The sequence below is a fragment of the Archocentrus centrarchus genome, chromosome 5 (genome assembly GCF_007364275.1).
Source record: "Archocentrus centrarchus isolate MPI-CPG fArcCen1 chromosome 5, fArcCen1, whole genome shotgun sequence".
NCBI classification, from domain to species: Eukaryota; Metazoa; Chordata; class Actinopteri; order Cichliformes; family Cichlidae; genus Archocentrus; species Archocentrus centrarchus.
In genome coordinates, this window is record NC_044350.1 from 11,331,618 (window position 1) to 11,354,593 (window position 22,976).

The 22,976-nt window shown below is 41.4% G+C and overlaps 1 long non-coding RNA gene across 1 annotated transcript; it reads right to left on the reverse strand.

The window, feature by feature from the left end:
* Positions 1–20,966: 20,966 nt before the first annotated feature.
* On the reverse strand, positions 20,967–22,761 carry LOC115779813 (uncharacterized). The gene is made up of 3 exons (XR_004019945.1): positions 22,705–22,761; positions 21,271–21,327; positions 20,967–21,079 (listed from the first exon to the last, which is right to left on the reverse strand). It is a non-coding gene; the product is annotated as an uncharacterized LOC115779813 (long non-coding RNA).
* Between the last annotated feature and the right edge of the window lie 215 nt (positions 22,762–22,976).

Here is a 22,976-nt window from a genome sequence, read left to right on the forward strand (position 1 = left end):
TAAGTCCACAAAGAGCAGTAAACCTCTAACAGCAGCAGCTGATCACAATAGAAATAGAGCTGGAATTCTTTTCTCCAGTACAACCAATCTTAGGGCCCCCCCACCTGCTGACTACCACTTTAACCCCTGATTATACTAATTTTGTGATGAGACAGAGTCACCCATCTACAATGTAGGTAAAAACAAATAGAGCTATTTTAAAATTCTCTCTTTTTCCTCTGCTCGTGTTCTACATAACAGTGTTCAAGCTGAGTGCATTCATTATAATTAGAATTAAGATTGAAGTAAAGTTTGGATTCTCATGTAATAATATTCTTTTTTTATTACATTAATATAGCATGAGGTTCAGTTAGCTCTGCGCAAAAATAGCTGGTAGAAACATTCAAAGAGCTACAGAATGTCTGTACTTTTGCCACCTCTGCTCAAATATCACCTTGATGTACAGTGTAATTCTTTTAAGTTCACTGTCATGAACTTAAAAGTTCACTGTCATTTTTCGATACCATCAGAGTGTGAATGTGAAAAAGAAGAATTAGAGGCACCAGTCTGGGGTTTTCTTATGTAATCCCTGAAGATTCAGCACTCTCTTTGACAGTATAGATGTTCTTGTCAACACCTGATGGAGCAAACTACTGGGCGCATAATTAGTTGTCCTCAGTGTTGTCAGATGATTTGGCTTTTTAACACAAGACACCGTCTGCTGGGGCAGGCCCACCACAGATTGATCAGACCTGGGTATGTGCCAGATGGTTTCCTCCCCTGTGGTCATCTGGAGGCCCAGAGGGGGGTCCTTCCTCTTCAACCACAGTCAGTGACTGATCCTTTCTGTCATCCTTGCCAGTTCAAGAATCAAGAATCAAGAATGCCTTTATTAGTCCCACAAATGGGGAAATTGCAGTTAACAGAACATCCATCCAAAACAAAAACATAACACAGACGGGGGGGGGACAGATGTCTGAGGTCATGCAACCGTTTCTCAACGGCGCTACCTTTAGCAGAAAGACAGAAAGAGATACACTGGGATAGTTAGGTTCAAAAAAATCATCTCATACTGTGTTCATAAAGAACACCTTACGAGGTTACAAAAAACACCTCAGCAAAAAGCATATTGCACATATAAAGCCGGGATAGCAGTATGGTGGGTAGGGTCAGGGTCAGGAGGGGATGCAGACGGAGACGAGAGGGTGGGGGCATTGTGGAGCCCAGATGCCAGCTCCCAGCCAAACAGTTCGCTGATAGTGATGGAAGTTCATCAGCGGCCTTGGTACACCAGATCCAGCTTCACAAATCACAGAGAGGGCTGAGGGGGATAGCGGCCTTCACACATAGCTCTGGAGAGATATGATTGCCAGCCAAGGCCGGCTAGGGAGCCGAATTCTGATAATGCAGATGTTGTTTTGGAACAGGCTGCTTGTTTTTTCAACAGCCTTCAGTCTCACTGGGAAACCATTCAATAAATCCAATAATCCAAATTCATTAGTTACCGTCCTCACTGAGCAGAACCGTACCTTATCTCCAGATCGAACCCCTCTCACCTGCTACTCTTTCACCACTTTCCTTTGGGCCTGCCCTCTAATTCCAACTTGTGATAGAACTTGCCATGAACCCTCTGCACCCCACCCCAACTGGACGAACATGAGCTTTCCAGACTCTTGAGCCAGTGTCAGCTACAAGGTCGGTGCAGAGCACCCTCTAAAGCCTCCTCCACAGCATCCTCCCTTGGGACAGTTAGTCCGATGAGAAAAGTGCACTGGCAGAACTTTGCCCAGAGGACCAAATCTGGCCACAAGTTGGTTGCTGCAATCTCAGATGGGAATGAGATTCTCTGATCCAAGTCTACACACATTTCCCAGTCCCTCACACCATGCAGTGGGTTTGGTTGAGGAGGTAATGGTCTTAACACCTTTATATCCTACCAGGATATGCTTAAGGGTTCCTGGTGCTGAACATAACGCAGGTTGGATCTTTCCCCAGCCAGAGATTAAAGTTAGCAGCAGAGAGCAGGATGTCATATGAGGTTCTGATGGTGAAGCCCAACAAGTTGGACTCCATGCTCCACATATTGGTCCATGTGATCTTCCTTCTCTCAACTGTGTCCCATGTCATCCAGCATCCCTGCTTGACTTGGGATAAGGCCTTGGCATACCTTGCAGCTTCGTCCTGATGGTGCACCTCCTCCACCATCAAGAGTTGGCATTTGGTTGTAGTCACCTTGTGCCAGACAGATCTCATTTCTGCAAGGCCCAATCCACCCTCTGCACTCTTGGATGTGGCCCACTATGTCCCAGTGCTGGAAAGCCAATTTTGCGTGCACCACTGCAGTTGGGGGGGGTCCACTTTCTCCCATAGGATCCCGTAGGATCCCATAGGACCCTATGCCTCTGAGGCATCTTGGTAAGCCAAGCCACTTCCTCTACCAGCTTTTCCAGCCATCTGGCCTTAAAGCTTGAACTTCCCTGGGAGGGCGGTGAGTTATTTGCTTGAGCCTACTGATGGTGTCCTGCCTAAGCTGCTCAATTTGCTGGGTGTCTTTAAGATCTGCAGTATACCATCTGTCAAGGCTTTTGATGGGCTTTTCCAGGACAGTTGGTATCGTCTCACTGTTGATGTAGAAGTTTTCCTGGGGAGAGCTGGCCTTTAACAATGGAGATGCTGCAGGGCTTGCTGGGTTTGATCTCCAATCAAGCCTACAAGATGTTTCCTTGGGGCCTGTCTAGGAGGCATTCAGTACATGCCTTTCTTGTTAATGTTGTCATATCATCCATGTATGCTCGCATTGGAGGAAGCCACAGTCTACTGTCCAAGTGTTGAACACCCACCTTTACGCTCAGATGACGAGTTCCATCACAAGACTGTGCAGCCTGCCATTATGCCTTTCTCAGACACTGCCATCTGGTGGTATAGTCTTCAGTTGAACTGCAGATCTTGAAAGTATATTTTGACCACTCATACAGCACTTGATCCCATCTCTTTCAGCCCCATAGCTGTAGATGACATCTCCCATCTTATCCAGTTTTTTTTCCCCAAGGCCCTGTTCTGTTTTTCGAAACGGGGAAATAATTTTTTTTTTGGCACTTTCTAACCTGTAATGGGTATCTTTTCGATTCTATTATCACAGGGTAATATTGGTCTGAGAACAGTCTCCCTTTAGCCTACAGTAATCATTGGTCTAAGCACTGACAGACATTTTCTTTATTGTCGACAATGTTTAAAAGTACATTTATGTGTTCACTTCATCTTTGTTTTTGTGTGAGCTGTAAAGCTTGTGCGTAATGGAGCCACAATGGGGGCAACATTTCTTCCCCAAGTTTGTCCCAAAGACAACACTTCTCCATGGATGTCTTGAAGTTTTTATCAGGATACTTGTGTCGCCCTGTAAGCGACACCACTTAAAAGGTAATGTACTGAAACCAAAGGCTTTGTGACTACAAAAAACTGTAAAATGGTTGAATAAAGTTGTGCATTTCTGCCTATCTGTGGCTTTCCTGGCCTTGAATGCAATAATTCTGCAGGCATATGCCTCTATACATTAAGTTCTACTCATCTGTGAAAAGATCACATTGTTGCTCAGTAGGTCATACTTTACCCTTTAGGTACCAGTTTGTCAGAAAATACCTGCAGTAAGCTCTTTGTTGCTCCCAGATTGGTATCCCTTATTCAAGCATTAAAGTAGAGTTTGGCAAATGGTGGAAGTTTGGGTGTAATGGGGCAAAAGCAGGATTAACTTAAAAAATAAGTCATGTAATATACCCTCATTCTCAGTTTGTTGGCTTTACCTGTCATGATGTAATAATGACCATCTTAGCAGGTCTTAAAATGATGTAAATACAACCTCAGATGAGCAACAACAAATGGCACATGGTGTATTTGTTATTAGCAGTGTGTGAAAAGCTAAGTGCACCCTTACTGCTTCCACAGGAAATAAGAGGGAAAGTATCAGGCAGGTGCAGACAATCAAATGAACTTGATTAAGTGATTATCGGCAAGCGTGACCACCTCTATAAATGCTGGCATTTTGGCAAATTGCTGGTCTGGAGCATTCAGATGTGTGTTAACACAATGCCAAGGGGAAAGGCATCAGCAGTGATCTTAGAGAAGCAATTGTTGGTGCCCATCAATCTCAGGAGGGTTATACGGTAATTTCCAAGTCCATCATTCCACAGTGAGAAAGATTATTCACAAGTGAGGAAAAAAGTTATCCATCTTCCCAGGAGTGCACGTCCCAGCAAATTACTCCTAGGTTAGACAAGTAAGACTTATTTAGAAGGGTTGCCAGTAGAAAGCCTCTTCTCACATGGCAGCATAGCTTAGGTTTGGAAGTTGTATCTGAACCCTCCATAGGACTTCTGAAACAATATCCATTGGACAGATGAGACTGAAGTGGAGATATTTGGCCATAATGCACAGCACCACATTTGGCATAAACCGAACACAGCAAATCGGCGCAAACACCTCTGCCAAGTGTCACGCATGATGTGGTAGAGAGTTGATGATTATCCTTGTTTTGCAGCCACAGGACCTATAGGCCAAAATATTTGGTATACCAAAGTATTCTAGAGTCAAATGTGAGGCCAGCTGTCCGACAGCTAAAGCTTGGCCAAAACTGGGTCATGAAACAGAACAATGATCCCAAGCACAGCAACAAATCAACAGAATGGTTGACAAAGAAAAGAATCAAGGTGTGTGTGGCCCACTCAACATCCAGACCACCAGAACAGAGAGCTGTGCACAAGTGAATGCCTGCAGACCTCAATTAACTGCAGCAACCTTGCAAAGAAGAGTGGTGCAGTTCCTACATAGTGATGTGAGAAACTGATAAAGTCATACATATTGATATATATGACTTATATTTATCCATATTAAATATTATATATAAAATGACCAAAAGACCTCAACAAAACATCATGTACAAGTTCACTGAATGTAATTAAACTCAGTTAGAAGCTTTTGAAATAATCCCTCATCTCCCTGTCCTGTACTCTCTTTCTTACATTGGTCTCCAACTCTGAAATTAAAGTTATTATGCGTTAACTTTTTAAAGAATATATTACAACTGCAGACAACTGTGCAGAAGCAGTTTGTGTTTAGTGATATTTGCTGAGCTGTTTGAAACATCACATGAAATTCCCTGCAACTTTTCAAAAGTTACTCTCTTGAAGCTTGCTCCTCTCCAGCAGAGCTAGCAGGCTGCTGAAGTACTGCAAATGCATCAATGCAAGATAGGGAAGAGAAGGAAAAAATTATGAGTAGAGTGTACAAGTGGGACCAGGTGGTACCTTAACTTTTTCCCTCGCATCAGTAGAAGGACTGCCAGGTGGCAACACATGACAAATGGACCATTTGACAATATTTTTATTTACTTATCAAATGTAATTACTTAATAATTACTAATTTAATTGTTGTTCAGGGACCCCTGCCTTTCTTCCATAACCTACCATTTTATTTCCTTACAACCACATGTAAGTGCAATAATAGTACATCACAAAAATAGTTCCAGAATAGAAATAATTACACTGTAATGTAGAACTGACAACCTGAATAAAAAATAGTCATTATTTATTAAATTTGGCATCACATTTTTCATGTCATGCCATGAATGCAGTTTTTAGATTTGTCAATTTTTTTAACTTATTAATAAATGTAACTGGCAGAGCTGCCACATGCACTCAAACAAGTGAAGAGCTGAAGTAGATGTTTTACAAGTCATGAGGATCAACCTCTGTGTGTCTTGCACACACAGAAGTCATTGAAGTTGGTAGAAGGTGTAAATTCCAAATGTTGGAAAGATTTTGACATTCAGATAGTGCCATACGCTGGTGTTTCTTATGCAGGGTTGGATTTGAGATATGATTGGTATGAGTGGTGGAGGTTGCCTGCCACATATAATACTGCTGTGAACATCTGCAGTTCAGCGGCTGCCCCACATGCAAGATTATTCCCATTCACAACCTTGTGGAAGAGCATCATTATCGGGACAATGTAAGAGCATAACATCGCCGCACCACATAGCTTTCATGCCATTTCACACATCAATCATATGACTATAATGACTCTATCTCTGACTGCTATGCAACTTCCCTGACATAGTGGAAGTGATGATGCATCAGCTATGCGCAATGATCTCTTTTTGTAATCCTACCAGATGAATGACTGATATGAATCTCAAAGAGTGCAAGCTTCGTTTCTCCTATGCTCTTGTGCACTCTTCTGCCACACACGTGTACAAATGATGCATTTTTCCCTCACTGGCACAAAGAACACCCTCCTGCAAGATTAACACACATACTATAACACATTCACTCACACATGCAAACTCTCTTCCTCTCCCTTTTCTGGCAGTTTTGCGTCAGTGCTAAGACCACAGGGACGGTTGACATTTCACTCTGGCTCCGTTTCCATTCCCTGTGATCACAGCCATGCTGCCTCGCCTCCCTTAAAGGTCACTGTTGTTGTTTGTCAAAATCCCAACAAAAACACACCATGCGATGCTCTTTGCGTGTGTGTGTGTGTGTGTGTACGTGTGTGTGTGTGTGTGTGTGTGTGTGTCTGTGTTTGCACGCGCATGTGTGTGAGAGAGAGACAAACACACAAACTGAAAAAGAGGGAAAGTTTGTGTGTTTAACCTGAAGGATCGTAAAACAAGAGCTGTCAGTCAAATCATATCAATTTTATCCAGACCTAACCATGGTGCGGTGTGTGTGTGTGTGTGTGTGTGTTCGCGGGCGCGCACCAGCAGTAGGTGTGATTTCTTGCTTGTCTGGTTGGTCACTGGTTATTGCAGGTTGTTGTTGCAGGTTTTTTAAATCTGTCACAATGCTACCAGGAGTGCTAGTCTAGCACAAATTTAGCACAAAAGTGTCAGTTGGGAATCTTATACACTGCTCAAAAAAAATAAAGGGAACACTCAAATAACACATCCTAGATCTGAATGAATTAAATATTCTCATTGAATACTTTGTTCTGTACAAAGTTGAATGTGCTAACAACAAAATCACACAAAAATCATCAATGGAAATCAAATTTATTAACCAATGGGGGCCTGGATTTGGAGTCACACACAAAATTAAAGTGGAAAAACACACTACAGGCTGATCCAACTTTGATGTAATGTCCTTAAAACAAGTCAAAATGAGGCTCAGTATTGTGTGTGGCCTCCACGTGCCTGTATGACCTCCTTACAACACCTGGGCATGCTCCTGATGAGGTGGCGGATGGTCTCCTGAGGGATCTCCTCCCAGACTAAAGCATCCGCCAACTCCTGGACAGTCTGTGGTGCAACGTCACGTTGGTGGATGGAGCGATGGAGGTCTGGGGAACAGGCGGGCCAGTCCATAGCTTCAATGCCTTCATCTTGCAGGAACTGCTGACACACTCCAGCCATGAGTCTAGCATTGTCTTGCATTAGGAGGAACCCAGGGCCAACCACACCAGCCTATGGTCTCACAAGGGGTCTGAGGATCTCATCTCGGTACCTAATGGCAGTCATGCTACCTCTGGCGAGCACATGGAGGGCTGTGCGGCCCTCCAAAGAAATGCCACCCCACACCATTACTGACCCACTGCCAAACCGGTCATGCTGAAGGATGTTGCAGGCAGCAGATCGCTCTCCACGGCATCTCCAGACTCTGTCACGTCTGTCAAATGTGCTCAGTGTGAACCTGCGTTCATCTGTGAAGAGCACAGGGCGCCAGTGGCGAATTTGCCAATCCTGGTGTTCTCTGGCAAATGCCAAGCGTCCTGCACGGAGTTGAGCTGTGAGCACAACCCCCATCTGTAGACGTCGGGCCCTCATACCAGCCTCATGGAGTTGGTTTCTAACCGTTTGTGCAGACACATGCACATTTGTGGCCTGCTGGAGGTCATTTTGCAGGGCTCTGGCAGTGCTCCTCCTGTTCCTCCTTGCACAAAGGTGGAGGTAGCAGTCCTGCTGCTGGGTTGTTGCCCTCCTATGGCCTCCTCCACGTCTCCTGGTGTACTGGCCTGTCTCCTGGTAGCACCTCCAGCCTCTGGATACTACACTGACGGACACAGCAAACCTTCTTGCCACAGCTCGCATTGATGTGCCATCCTGGATGAGCTGCACTACCTGAGCCACTTGTGTGGGTTGTAGAGTCCATCTCATGCTACCATGAGTGTGAAAGCACCACCAACATTCAAAAGTGACCAAAACATCAGCCAGAAAGCATAGGTACTGAGAAGTGGTCTGTGGTCCCCACCTGCAGAACCACTCCTTTATTGAGTGTGTCTTGCTAATTGCCAATAATTTCCACCTGTTGTCTATTCCATTTGCACAACAGCATGTGAAATTGATTGTCAATCAGTGTTGCTTCCTAAGTGGACAGTTTGATTTCACAGAAGTTTGATTTACTTGGAGTTATATTGTGTTCTTTAAGTGTTCCATTTATTTTTTTGAGCAATGTATTTTCTGAATTATGCAGTTCTAACAGAATTTAACTTGTTTTTCTTAACATGCAATCTACTGATAATCAACAAAGAATACCATGGACTAAAAAAAAATGCTAAAATATACACACATCAATCACAACAGTGATTTCATTGGTGAAAACCTTGATTTAATCCAGTGCAATATTTTGTTCAACTGGTATTAATGATGATGTAACTTTGAAACACATGATCTACCTAAACATTGTTGCCGACCAAGCACATCTACTCACAACAATGGCGCTGCAAAAAAAAAAAAAAAAAAAAAAATAAAGCTTACAAACAGCTTGAAGATCATGTCAGACTCTGCAGGATGCTTTGGAATAAGCCAGTGCAAAGAAGACCACATTCCATAACTTACATGACCCGGTGGATTGCTGTACAAAAGCACTAAATGGCAACCCAGGAGGTTGTTTTATATTAGGCAGGTAGTTATTCAGTCACAGCTCCGAGCAAACAAGGTACTAACAGACTTTTGGGGACATGATAAGAAAAAGACAACCCCTTCTATTAAAAATCAACATTGTTTTGTTTTGCTTTGTTGTTGTTAGCATGTTGATATTTTATTTTTCTTAATGTGCTATATAATGAGAAGCTATATAATGAGCACAACAAGCAGTCAGTAGCAATGACAGCCTAATAAACATTGGTTCAGACAACCAAAGATTGTTGCATAAAATGCTAAATGAAAAGCTGCCTATCTGATATATACAGTAAGAAATGTGTGTTTTATGTAATGCATGTTTTCTTTAAGATCATTAACTCAACATTAATGTAAGGTAAATATTTTTATTAACACTGAGCCAAAGGCATTTCTTTGCAATCCTGCCACATACTCATACTCACATATATTTATTCTACTTATAGTTTGTAATGCTGCATTAAATCAGAGCTATGCATACCAGCAGCATTATCATAGTTGATGGGAGGGGGGAAGATGATTTTCATTTGAGGGAACTGTCTGAGAGATGTTGCAAGCCCAGCTTCACACTCTTGATGTTTCCACAATCAGCCACAGGGAATCAGCAGCACATCTGCCAATGCTCTTCCTCCAAGACACTGATGGAAGAAAGGGAGAGGCATCCAGACCAAGATTGTTCCTGATTGTCTTCCTTACTCATCTTCCCCCAAGGCAACTGTAGCTGTCCCTGAATAATATGTTTTGAGTCCTGTTCAGTAAAAGTAAGAGAAAATTACATCACATTTCTGTGAAACTTTCTGCAAGTTTATACAAAAAAGAAAAGAAAAAATCTCCACTTGCCCTGTGGGCAGTCTGTGTCCTCGAAGCTTGGGTCTTCTACAAGGGTCTTCATGGTATCCATTTGCCTGTGGGATTCCAAGGTACTTGCAGCTATCCTCAATGTCTGCAATGTTGCTCTAGTAGTACAATCCATGTAATGTCCTGGTTTTTCAACAACAACCTTGATAATCCGAACTTCATCTGGAGGATTTTGCACCCCAACCTATTGCTTCAAAGATGGTAATGTGTGTATATAGGGGCCCGATGGATTCTTCAACACCCAACATCTAGACTGCACATCAACACAACTAGTAGCTTATTGTTATAACAGTCACAAGAAGCAACTGCTATTGCAAAATAACTGGTATGTTGAATGCCAGAGCAGCTGACCTGAAAGAGAAGACCATGGCTAAGCTGGAAACCTGGACCCTCTGTGGCCAAATACTGTACCAAGACTACGTGAAGTACCCTCTAAAAGTCTAGAAGATCAGAATGCAGCACTATGGACAAGTTAGCCAGCTATCAGAGTTGCAGAATGGTGTAATGAAGAAAGGGTCCATACCTGAGACCTTAGAGACTGCCAAGCAAAGACTCAGCCTTGGCTAACCACTTGAGGAGGTATACCTGAAATGTAGAGGCCAGGAGAATAAACCACATGTTCTCCACTGAACCATCCAATGCATACACTCCTGATCAAAATCTTAAGACCAGTTAAAAATTGCAAGAATTTGCATTTTGCACTATTGGATCTTAAGAGGGTTCTAAGTAGAGCTTCACAATGCTAAAAGAAGAAATTGGTGCAAGAGACAAAAACTTTTGAGCAGGGAATTTATTGAAAACTGCATTTACACTCAAACATGATTTTTTCAGCTGATCAAAAGTTTAAGACCATAGCCTTTAAAATCCAAAAGCTGTGCAAAAATTTGGATTCCATTTCATTTTCTGTCAAGTCTTTACACTGTCAGGACCTCCTAATGGCAAAAGCAAAAAAGCTCACTGACTTTGAACGTGGTAGGATTGTTGAGCTGCATATTGAACGTGGTAGGATTGTTGAGCTGCATAAGCAAGGCCTCTCACAACGTACCATCACCGTTGAGGTTGGATGCAGTAAGACAGTCACTTTGCATTTTTTAAATGATGAGGGTTATGGAACAAAAAAGTCAAGTGGTAGACCCAAAAAACTTTCAGCAGCGCTGAGCTGCTGGATCCGATTGGCTGTCCGTCAAGACACGGGACGATCTTCTACCCAAATTAAGGCCATTACTGGTGCTGACTGCAGCCCAATAACTATCAGACGGCATCTGCGAGGGAAGGGCTTCAGAAACAAAAAACATCTTCAAAGGCCACGTCTTCTTCAACGCCACAAAATTACCCCTTTGGACTTTGCAAGGGTGCACCAAACATGGGACATTGAAAGGTGGAAGAAAGTTGTCTTCTCTGATGAGAAAAAATGTAACCTTGATGGTCCTGATGGCTTCTAGTGTTACTGGCATGACAAGGAGATCCCACCTGAGATGTGTTCTATACAGCACAGTAGGGGGGGGGGGGGGGGGTTCCTTCAATGGAACAATGGAGCTTCAGGTTGTGCAGGGGCGTCAAACAGCAGCTGGCTATGTGAAGATTGTTGCAGCTGGCATCCCTCATGACTGAGGGCCCTCGTCTGTGTGATAATGACTGGGTTTTTCAACAGGACAATGCTGCAGTTCACAATGTCTGCCTGACAAAAGACTTCTTCCAGGAGAATAACATCACTCTTTTGGACCATCCTGCATGTTCCCCTGATCTAAATCTGATTGAGAACATTTGGGGATGGATGGCAAGGGAGGTTTACAAAAATGGACATCAGTTGCAGACAGTAGATGCCCATCGTGAAGCCATCTTCAACACTTGGAGCAACGTTCCCACTAGCCTCCTGGTAACACTGGCATCAAGCATGTCTAAAAGATTGGTTGAAGTGATCAACAAGAATGGTGGAGCTACTCATTACTGAGTCCTTTTTTTGACACTTTGATTTCTGTTTTTAAGGGAGTTTCGGGGTTTTTTGAGCTATGGTCTTAAACTTTTGATCAGCTGAAAAAAATTCATGTTTGAGTGTAAATGCAGTTTTCAATAAATTCCCTGCTCAAAAGTTTTTGTCTCTTGTGCCAGTTTCTTCGTTTAGAATTGTGGAGCTCTACTTAGAACCTTCTTAAGATCCAATATTGCAAAATGCAAATTCTTGCAATTTTTTAACTGGTCTTAAGATTTTGATCAGGAGTGTTCTCTCAGTGGCAGGGAAACAATATGAGAAAACCCCCTCCACCAAGGCTGGAGGCAAAGCAAAACTGGAGGGGCATAACAATAATGCTCAGTGGCTAGTGGATCTAAGAACAGACCACAGCAACCTCCCTGAACAGGATCCAGTAACCATCACCATGGCACACATCCAAGAAAGAGTCTCAAATATGAAGAGTTGGACAGCACCAGGCCCTGACATGATTCATACCTACTGGCTAAAGAAGCTAACTGCACTCTATGAGCACCTACCATCACAAATCAACCCACTGCTAATGGATAAGACTGGCTACAGATAGTGACCATGGAATGGAGCAAAAATAAGCCACCTCCTCTACATGGATACCATCAAGGTGTATGTCAGGAGTGAAAAAGACATTCATTCACCGATCCACACCACTATCTATATGGATTTACAGCAATGACATTGAAATGTCATTCGAACTAGAGTTGTCTAGTCTGATGGTAACAAAGAGAGGGAAGGTAGTTAGAATGAAGAATCCCACATGCAAATGGGAACCATGAAGAGGCCACTAGGAAAGCTGCAACTGTCAAATACCTGCAGAGAGTAAGGCAAGTCCTGATGAGTCAGTTGAATGGGAAGAACAAGATCCAGGCAATTAACAACTATGCCCTGCAGGTCTTCAGATACCCTGCTGGGATAATAAGATGGCTAAAGGAGGACACGGAAGCCACTGACATCAAGACAAGAAAGCTCCTTATCATGCACGAAGGATTTCACCACAGGCCCAGCACCCTGAGACTGTACACTAAGTGAGGACTAGTGAGTGTCAGAACCACTATCCAGGATGAAACAACAAAGATCCGTGAGTACATCAGAAAGATGACCACAACTTATCATGTGCTTAGTGAATACCTCTGGCAGAAGAAATCCTACCAATAGCTGGACAAAGCCAGACTGAAAGATAGCACAGAGGCACTAATCATGGCAACACAGGAGCAATCTCTAACCACAATTGGTAGAGGCTGGGGTCTACCACACCAGGCAAGACCCCAGGTGCAGGCTGTGCAGAGATGCCCCTGAGATGATCCAAAACATAATAGCAGGGTGCAAGATGCTAGCAGGCAGGGAATACATGGAATGCCATAACCAAGTGGCTGGTGTGGTATGCAGGAACATCTGTGCCCAATATGGCCTGGGAGGCCTGAGGTCAAAATGGGATACGCCTCCAAGGGTGTTTGAGAATGACCGAGCTAAGATCCTGTGAGACTTCCAGATACACATAGACAAACTGGTGATGGCTAACCAACCGGACATAGTAGTGGTGGAGAAGCAGAGGAAGAATGCTATAGTGATAGATATAGCAATACCGAGCAATAGCAACATCAGGAAGAAGGAGCATGAGAAGCTTGAGAAATACCAAGGGCTGAGAGAAGAGCTAGAGAGGATGTGGAAGGTGAAGGTTATGGTGGTTCCTGTGGTAATTAGAACACTTGGGACAATGACCCCCCAAATGTGGGAGTGGGTCCAGCGGATTCCAAGAACAACATCTGAAATCTCTGTCCAGAAGAGTACAATCGTAGGAACAGCTAAGATCCTGCACTGGAACCGCAAGCTCCCAGGCCTCTGATAGAGGACCCAAACCTGAAAGACAACAGGCTGCCCTCAGGGCGAGTGGGGACATAAACTGTATCAGGGATTACAATGTCTTTTCTCCTGCAGTTTGGCTCTAATTGTTTCTATACAGTTGTCCAGTATGGTTTAGTTTTGAACAAAAGCCAAAGCTATCTAAATATGTTATAAAGGTTAGGTTTGGCTTCCTAAACATCCTGCAAACTAATTTGATTATTGGTCAATGATACATTCATAATATGGTCGTATATGTTATGTTATTGTTTTTGATGGAAATGGAAATTGTTAAATAACAGTTGTTTAAAGAATCTGAGGTTCTACAGTACATGTTTTGTTTCTCACGTAATAAACAGAATGTGAATAAAGCACAATCAGTGCATATGTGAATCCAGCTTAAGTTATAGTACTTTAATATGAATTCTCCTGCAAGATGGAAAGGCATCATTAAGAAGCTCTTAATGACCAGGAATGGATACTTAACAGGGTACCTTTCTGGGTTGTGAAAATGTTTCCTTTGAGCACTACTACAGGAACTCTTAACCAAAAAATACAAGTTTAAATCTGCAGCCAGTTTGTGCAAACCTTTTAAAAACCATGCAATTAATATTTTCTTCAAAATATGTTGAATGCTGACTTTAAAAGTATTTTCCCTTTTGTTTTCTACAATAAATTCAAATTATCATCATTAAATAAGAGCATTTAGTTGAATTCTGAAGAAGCATTTCTACTCATGTCTGCCTAATTGCTAGCATCGTAAGGTAAGAATAATTAGAGTAATTGGTAGTCAGCAGTCTGAGTGTATTTGTATTTGCCACTGTGTGACCCACCAAGTCTTTATATTCATATTTGACTGTTTTACTTGCTTTGTATGCCATTTTTGTTGAAAGGGTCTTTGAAAAAACAGGAGCACCTTATTGAACATAAATTATAAAGGTTTGAAAATTAATTGAATTTAATTAATTAATTTCACTGAAGCAATAATTTAGTTTGTGGGTCTTATACCACTCTTTGTGCCTGAGTTCCCATTGTACGCACAGCAGCAGTAGCCTTAGGCGGTTAAGATTTTGGTAGCACTGTACTGTTTTGTTCCTGTACACTCTTTCTACAGACCTGGGGGGAAATAGGATGTACAAGTCTAATATAACTTTAAATTCAATCTTTTATGTTTCCTATCAAACAGATAGGGCAATGTTAACTGTAAAAAAAACAAAAAACAAAAAAAGGATGTCTGTTTCAATTACAGTAAGCTGTCAACATTATGATTTTTTTTTGTGTATGTGTGTAACTGCCATGTATAGTCACATTTTCTAACAGCACTTTGATTTAAACCCTATGATGATTTATTATAGATGTTTCTTGTACACAGACAGCAAGGCAGAAAGAAAGGGAGAGGGAGAGTGAACACAACTCAGCCCAAACTGCCTTGAAAAAAATGAAGAAAAAAAAAAAACAATTCAGATGACTGATTGACACAGCACTCAATTCATCACAATGAGAGATGGTGGAAAGTATCTGACAACCAAAAACCACAGTTGGAAGGTAAACATGCACACACTGCGTTTGCACACAGAAACCAACATAATCAGGTGCATGACTACACGCGCACGCGCGTGCACAAACATGAAAATAGTTCAATAGCTATTACATTGTAGCTTCATGTAAATTTGGTATCAATGCTTTGCTGCAAACAAAAAAAGCAGAGTTTTTGTGTCCGTCTATGCATGTGTGATTTGTGTGAGTGCACGTGCAGCAGCAGTCTTGTGTGTCTCTCCCCACCTCTCCTACCCCTCTGTCGCTCACGTCCATAGCCATTAGTGAGGCGGCCGTTGAGGCTGCCTTGTTTTGACAGATGCTCACTGTGTCCAAATGCATCTCAGAGGACATTATGGCGCTTGTCACACTCACCCACCTTCTCTCACTCTTTCTCTCTATTTCCTCCCTTCTCTTCTTTACTCTTACTTTTCCTGCTCTTCCTTGACCCATTCATGGGTTCAAATACAGTATTCTTAGTCCACTCTTGGTACTAATACTGATATATTATTCAATGTGCCCTGCACTTATTTTCCTAACCCCAAAGCATACCTATGTCTTATAATATGATCTTCCTGTGATATATCCATATAACTCGTAAGTCAAGGTTAGCATTGCGTGTGCACTGAGGCAGTCCTAGCCCCTCAAGGCCTAGATGTGGATGAACTATAGTGAACTGTGTGGCAGGGTAGCCTTTCATTGTTTCTTTCTTGGAGGCTGAGTTTTAAAGAAGCAGGGGGAGGGTGAATACAATACTAGGCTGAGAAGGTCTCTTGGTCATTCAAGGAGTCCCCTGCCACTGTGTTCTCCCAATGCTAATCTACGTGGACACAATGAGGCTACTGCTAAAGCAGACATCCTATTGGCTTCAAGACATAAATAGAAGCTAGTCTGGGATTTAAAAAGAAAAATAAGCCTAGTGTTGGGTAATGCTTTACTTTTAATGCATTGCTGTAATAACATTTCATTTTTCTGTAACACAGTAATGTACTGTGCTATTGTACTAAATTAAGTAATCACATTACAGTTACAATTATGTTGTTATTTGTATTACAAAGGTTCTTCAATTATCTGCACATTGGGTGGATGGAAAGAAAAGAAAAATCAAACATGGCTTATATTTCCTGCTCACTTGTGCTGCTCATTTCAGTTCATGTATTGCGAGGTGCAAAAAAGTGGAGAAGTCTACAACTTTTGAAGAGTGGAGCTATGAACATTACTTTTATTTTTATTGCATGAAAGGACAAGAGTGCGATGGTAAAGTGCAAACTGTGCCCAGGACAGAAACAGCTGCATGATACCGCTAACACAACATCAGTTCTTTGCAGAAATCTTCACAGACACCGCGCTAACACAAAGCTAGCAAAGAACCCAGAGTGATGATAAAGCTGAGTGTTTGCTGGCCCCAGCCCAGCAGCCAGAGTCTGATTTTCAGCAGGTAACAAAGGCAGTGATGAGCAGTCTGTCTTGTAGCATCGTAGCCTTCATTTCTACCTGTACATATTTCTACTGTACAATCGCTCTGTCGATCGCTTTGAAGTTGCTTTGGCTGGTTTCCACTTTGCTTTGTGTTTTCGGCTTTGTATTCAAATTCAAACACTAAACGAAAGATCAACTGCATGTCCTCCTTTGAATAGGGATTTGTGTCAGTGTGTGGGACTATAGCCTCAGGTTTATAAGTGGTGATTATATGACAGTGCATTTCAGGACATGTCACAGAGTAATAGAAAAGTAATGTAACAAGTATTGTAATGAGTGTAATGACTTACTTTTTCCAGGGAGTAATGAAATGCATTACTTAAAAGAAAACGTAACAATTAATGTTCAATAATGTGTGTAATACTGTACTGGTTTAGCTAATGACCCCAACAATGGTAGTATAAACACTGGGCAAGTAACTACAATAAATTCAACAGGATTATGTATGAAAACATTACGTTTTAAAGCTACACACATGTACACATATTTAGTGATTTCAGTGAAAAACAAAGTGAATGAATAGAGTTTGAAGCTAAAGAGTGTGACACGAGTCATTAGGTCCTGTGAAGTGTAAGCATTTTATGTTTTGCACTGTAAACAAAGGTGCTTGTGAACTGGGATAGTGCGAGTGGCAGGTCAGACAATTCAGCTACCATCAGAACTGCTGAATCCAGTCCATAGGAAGATTAATTTGAAGATTTGTGTATTTATGTATTTATTTTTTGAGCGAATTCATCAATAATTTAAAAAGAAAAAAAATCTGTTCTTCCCAACAGGTCAAATGAAAACTTGATTTGCTCTGCCTTACGTGATAAAATAGTAATAATTAATTGTAATATGTCCATGATAATATAGTAGTATACAATTAAATAATTATTCATATATTTTTATAGGGTGGTAAATAGGTGCTTCATGGGTGAGTTAAGAGGCTTTTCTAGTGATAAAAAACTGCTCAGAGGAGCTCATTTAAAAGGCATAAGAAAATCATTAGATGCAAAACAGCCTTCATTATAATTCCAAAAAAATTGATAAGAAATTGCCAAAAATATCCATGCTGAAGTCCCCATGGCTTATAGATTCATGCTTATCACCCTGTCCATCAGTCAGCCCTTTTTCCCCCAAATCATGCATTCAAATCTAAAAAGATGACAGTTCCCCATACTCGTAGATCAATTTTTGTGTTTGCCCTAGAGGGAGTTGAATCGGTGTGTTAGGAGTCATATTTAAACAAAAATTACAGTATTTTTAAACTTTGTGCTATTTTCCAAACTTTATGGGGTCTAGATGATTAATAGGAACAAAAATATTTGGAAATGGTCCAATGTTGAGCAAGATAGCTATAACCAGCAACCGTGAAACAGCTCCAATGTAATCCCACAGGACAATCTTCTGCATTCAAGAAAAGTGCTTGTTTTCCCATGCTCAGATTGTTGAGCAAAACATTAGCAAAAGATCCCTACAGAGATACACCAGTGCCTAACAAAAGTCTCAAACAAGGAAAAGCCTCTAGTTACATAGTTACAGAAAATGTAGTTATAACAAAACAGTAAACACAAACAAATGGTTTATGGGTGCACATTTCTGAGTTGTGGCAACACAATGACACACTACCCTTCACAAAGCTTTTGCAGAGTAACTTTGGGCAATGGGGACATGCTTAAGATGTGACCAGCTGTGCTACAAATTAATGAATACAGGCCTGTTCATGCACTGCACCTTGCAAACCATCTGTTTTCTGTGACCATTTTGACTAAGATTACTGGTGTCAATCACTACGAGAACACCAAAGCACATTTTTTTGAAGAAAAAATGTTCTGCAGACGTACTGGAGTTAATGATATTATCTCAAGTTATTTTGTTGACATGGCATCAGTACATGCGAAAGAGTGGCAGGATAACCTAAAAATGACCGACACTTACAGTGAAGTACTATTCTGAGCCTGCGTGTCTGACAAATATACTGTAAGCATTGCAATGTCGGGCAATAGCCCCGTAGGATTATTTTGCAGTTGCTTTATCATTTCTGGTTATTGCTCAGTACTGAACTGACTCCAAACAGCTTTGTCCTTATTAAAAATTTAAACCCCAAAAGATAGGAAAATAGGGCCCAAGTTTAAAAAGACCAGAATTTTTTTCTTTTACCTGTACCCTCCTAAGTCCTTCTATCACTTATGCGTGCTTCTGGCCAGGCAAAAGTGACCTTGCCTTGAGGATTGAGAACTGCAGAGCTACCCCTCCACACCTCTTCTTTGTGCCTCTCCTCCAGTGCAGCCTCACTGTGGTGACTTAAGAGAGGAGAAAGGATGTCTGTGACTTGCTCTTCGAGTGCCTTGAGTGTGTGTAGCTGCATGTGTTTGTGTGAGCATGAGTTGGCCAGGCTTCAGGAGGGCTGAATCACACCGTCTGGGCTCTCCGTTGGATGGACAGGACTTGGCTTAAGGCTGAGAGGGTCCTTTACGCCTCAGCACACGCTCTCCCACCTAAACTCTCCTCGATCCTCCTCACAAGTGGTGGGGCGATGAGAGGAGACGTGCCAATACATCCAAGATTTCAACCACTGCTGGAGAGAAGACAGATAGAAGGGAAAAAGTAGAAAAACAGAGTAGATGGAAGTGAAAAGCGTGTGAGGCTTCATGTGTGCATGCACATGCAAGTGCTTGTAAGCGCACAAAGAAGATGGAAGTGCAAGCACTGTACTCAAGACACGAAGTGCAAGGGGACAATGAATCACAGCGAATACAAGTGGACCAAAATAAAGAGACAGAACCTCAGTTGACTACATGCTCACAGTTAACAGCATACTTTCTTCCACCTTGCCAGGGAGCCTGCTAGTCTCAGCTCTAAATGGCAGGAGGGTGAAAAAAGGTTGGGGTCAGCTTCATCTCTCTGCTCATATTCTCCACTCTATCTCACCTCAATCTGGCCGGTGCAGACTCAGCCCTGGCCCGGAAAGTTTTCAATTCAGATTCCAAAAAAACAATCTGGTGAACTTCATTTCCTTTCCCCGAAGCTGAGCACAAACAGCTCTTGCGGGCGGTTGAGTTCAGTGTGTTGCATCAATATACAGAATCCCCAGAATGGTTTTCTTTTCTTTTTGCCCTTATTCCCATCAGTATAATCTATTATTAGTAGGGATATTACATATCATACCGGCATTGTGATGATAACATGTAGCTGTTAAACCACATCCTCAGAGACAATATACTATTATTATAGTCACATATTTTCTTCACTTTTCATTTTCAGGGAAATGTGATAATTTATTTATTTATTTGGGGTTTTTTAGTGCCAAGGGATGAGGCTTGATTGATTATTATGAATGTCATATGACTGCAAACGCCTCTAAGTCCCACTTATAAATATGTACTGTATGTTGTATCTTCACAACAAATCTTCACAACAAACAATGTGTAAAAATGACAGATTGTGGTTTTCCAGGGATTTATGTGGTGGAGTTTTCTTTGTTATATGTGCTTAAGTCTTTCCACCATGGCAGAAACAGCAACATTATCTACTGGTCAAAACTGGTCACGTTATGGCAAAATCCAAACCCTAGATGAACAGATGTTGATGTTGTTTCCATACAGAATAGAGGTCTAATCAGACCGTCTCTTAGAGAAATACTATCAGATTATTGCAATGCAGGAATTACATAGATGTGCCTTTGTGTTTTTTAACAGTGAAATTTGACTGGCAACTTATTTGGTTGTTAAGTGGTTGTGAACAGACAGCTGCACATCTATCTATCTATCTATCTATCTATCTATCTATCTATCTATCTATCTATCTATCTATCTATCTATCTATCTATCTATCTATCTATCTATCTATCTATCTATCTATCTATCTATCTATCTATCTATCTATCTATCTATCAATCAATCAATCAAACAGACTTTATATTGCTGGGATGTCTAACCAAGGTGTCCAGCCAACAGCCTTATGTTGAAAACGACTAGACTAGACATCAAGAAAAGACCATTACCCAATGGTTATTCCTTGGTGAAATGTTTGCTTATTTAATCAAATATCCATACAGAGATATTACATGTTTATTAGTGAGGTTTTGTAGAAGCTAAAAATGTGCTAACCAGCAGCTGGCTGTAGATTCATTTTGCCATAGCCTACAGAAATGATGATGGTGGTTTAAATTTTCTCTTGTAAATGTTGGATGCAAAACCCTAATAAGCTTATTTCCCCAAATGCTGAATAATTTATTTCACTGGGTAATCCCTTTAAGGTCAGAGTTTTAAAGAATGGAACAAGGAAAACAATATTAAAACAGACTCACCCAGAAATACTGCAACAGACAATAATACAACAGCACACAACAAACAAACATCAAACATGCCAAAGAAAAATAATAATAAAAAAAAAGATAAAAGCTACATACTCCAACTTACAGTCATAGGCAGACAGATTTTCTACCTCTTGGCCTTTCCGTGCATGCTTTACTGTGATGGGTGACTTGATCCTTGTTCCAATCTGAGCACACACCTCTCGGAGGAGCGGCGATGTCACTGGAACATAGAGGAATAGAAATCAAATCTGTTTGAACTGAGAGTAAGCGAGGGAGAGTGTGCCAGAGGACAAGGCAGTGATAACGGATAAAAGAGGAGGGGGAGTATAAGAATGATATTTGAATTATGTAACTCAGCTCAGGGATGATTTGGACGATTCCACCATTGACACCAACATCATTTCTCATTACCTGAGAGCTGTGTGTGCCCGGCGCTTTGCCTCGTCCCGTGAGTCATCTCACACCCAGCTATCAGAGAAAGAGAGAGAGAGTGAGAGAGGAGGGGGAGGAGGAACAGAATGAGGTGAGATGTTTGTGAGATGAGAGACAAAAAAGCTGAAAGCACACATTTGTATATGCTAGAAATATAAGAAGCAGGATGTTCACACATTTAAATCACAGTGGAACACTGAGTCTGTTCACAGGTATTTTACATACTGTAGCCGACCTCATGTACACTTCAAGCTGCTGCAGACAAAAGGATCGATATTATGTATACGTGCGTAACGTGTGTCACCACAGAATGGACAAGGTATTTTAAATGCGTTACATTTATGCTTACTTTGTGTTCATTGCAGACAAAAAGAAGAAGAAAAAACATTTTGCTCATGTACCTGTGTCAACACATTATGTGTTCAATGCGATCGTTTAACATCAATGGCTGATAGATCCTGCGTATTTTATATGGGGTCAATTACTGTTATATCAATTTGAGTGATAACTGTTCCAGACAGTTCAGTTAGTGTTTAGCAGAGGTCATGTAAAAAGAGTGGTTTATAAAACTGATTCTGTTTCTATTAGAATAAAAGCCTTATGGGTTAGGGTTATTCAAAGTATCAGCTGTGTAAATAAAGCATTGTTAACTTTTTAATTAAAGCAGGTTATTACAGCACACAACTCTTAAGATGGGTTATAGGGTATGATGATAGTATAATATGATGATAGTATGATATATAATGATAGTACAACAGTTGGCAGTCAGCACTGGAACCTGTTGTTAACTGGAATTAGGGGGGGGGGGACAACAACCTTGAATTAAAGGACAACCCAAAAGTTGTAAAAGCAAGATCATTCAAAGCAATTAAAAACGACTCCTTTATGCATCTAATGGCAAAGGTGTGCAACACTAAATCAGAGCTCTCTTTTAAAGAAAATGTGTTTTTGATGTTCCAGATGCTGCTCTAGGTACTGATAGCAACGTTTTTCAAAATCAAATAACAGAAGCATGTATATGATGATGTTTTTTGTTTTTTTTTTTAGATGCCAGCCACTGAATGATGTTCAAGCAGGATTTTACAAGATTCTAACATTTGTTATTAATGGATATTTTCCCCTGATGTCTCAGTTCAGAGTTGGCAAATTTGTGTAATTCATTTTTTGCTACTTCTAATCAAAATCACTGCTCCTAATTGAGCCTTAGCTGTACTTGCAATAGAAGCATGTGAAAGCACTGATATGCCCCAGCCTGAGTACTCAGCAGTAGGTTTATTTTAAAGCATGTATAGTTAAACTGTGACATTACTGAAGCTTCTTGTGTACCTGTTTTAGGCTGTGTTTTGTTAAAGTTATGAAAGAAAGACAGCATGCGCTTCCCATCACAGGGCACACGAGCACCCAGATACTTACACACAACATGCTTGAGTTGTGCCAGTCTTCTCCTCTGCGCTCTGTCTGTGTGGGGGTGGCTGGTGCATGACACATTGCTTAAAATAGACATTCGCTCTCTTTGCAAGAGGAGGTTGACAAAGAAGTGAGAGGGAATGAAAGCTCATAAGGGAGCGAGAGAGTGTGACAGAGACAGAGGAAGACAAAGGGGGGAGAAAGAAGGAAAGTCAGGGAGGAAGAAAGAAAATCCTTCCACTGCGCCAAACTAGAAGTCAAAGGAAACAAACACATGC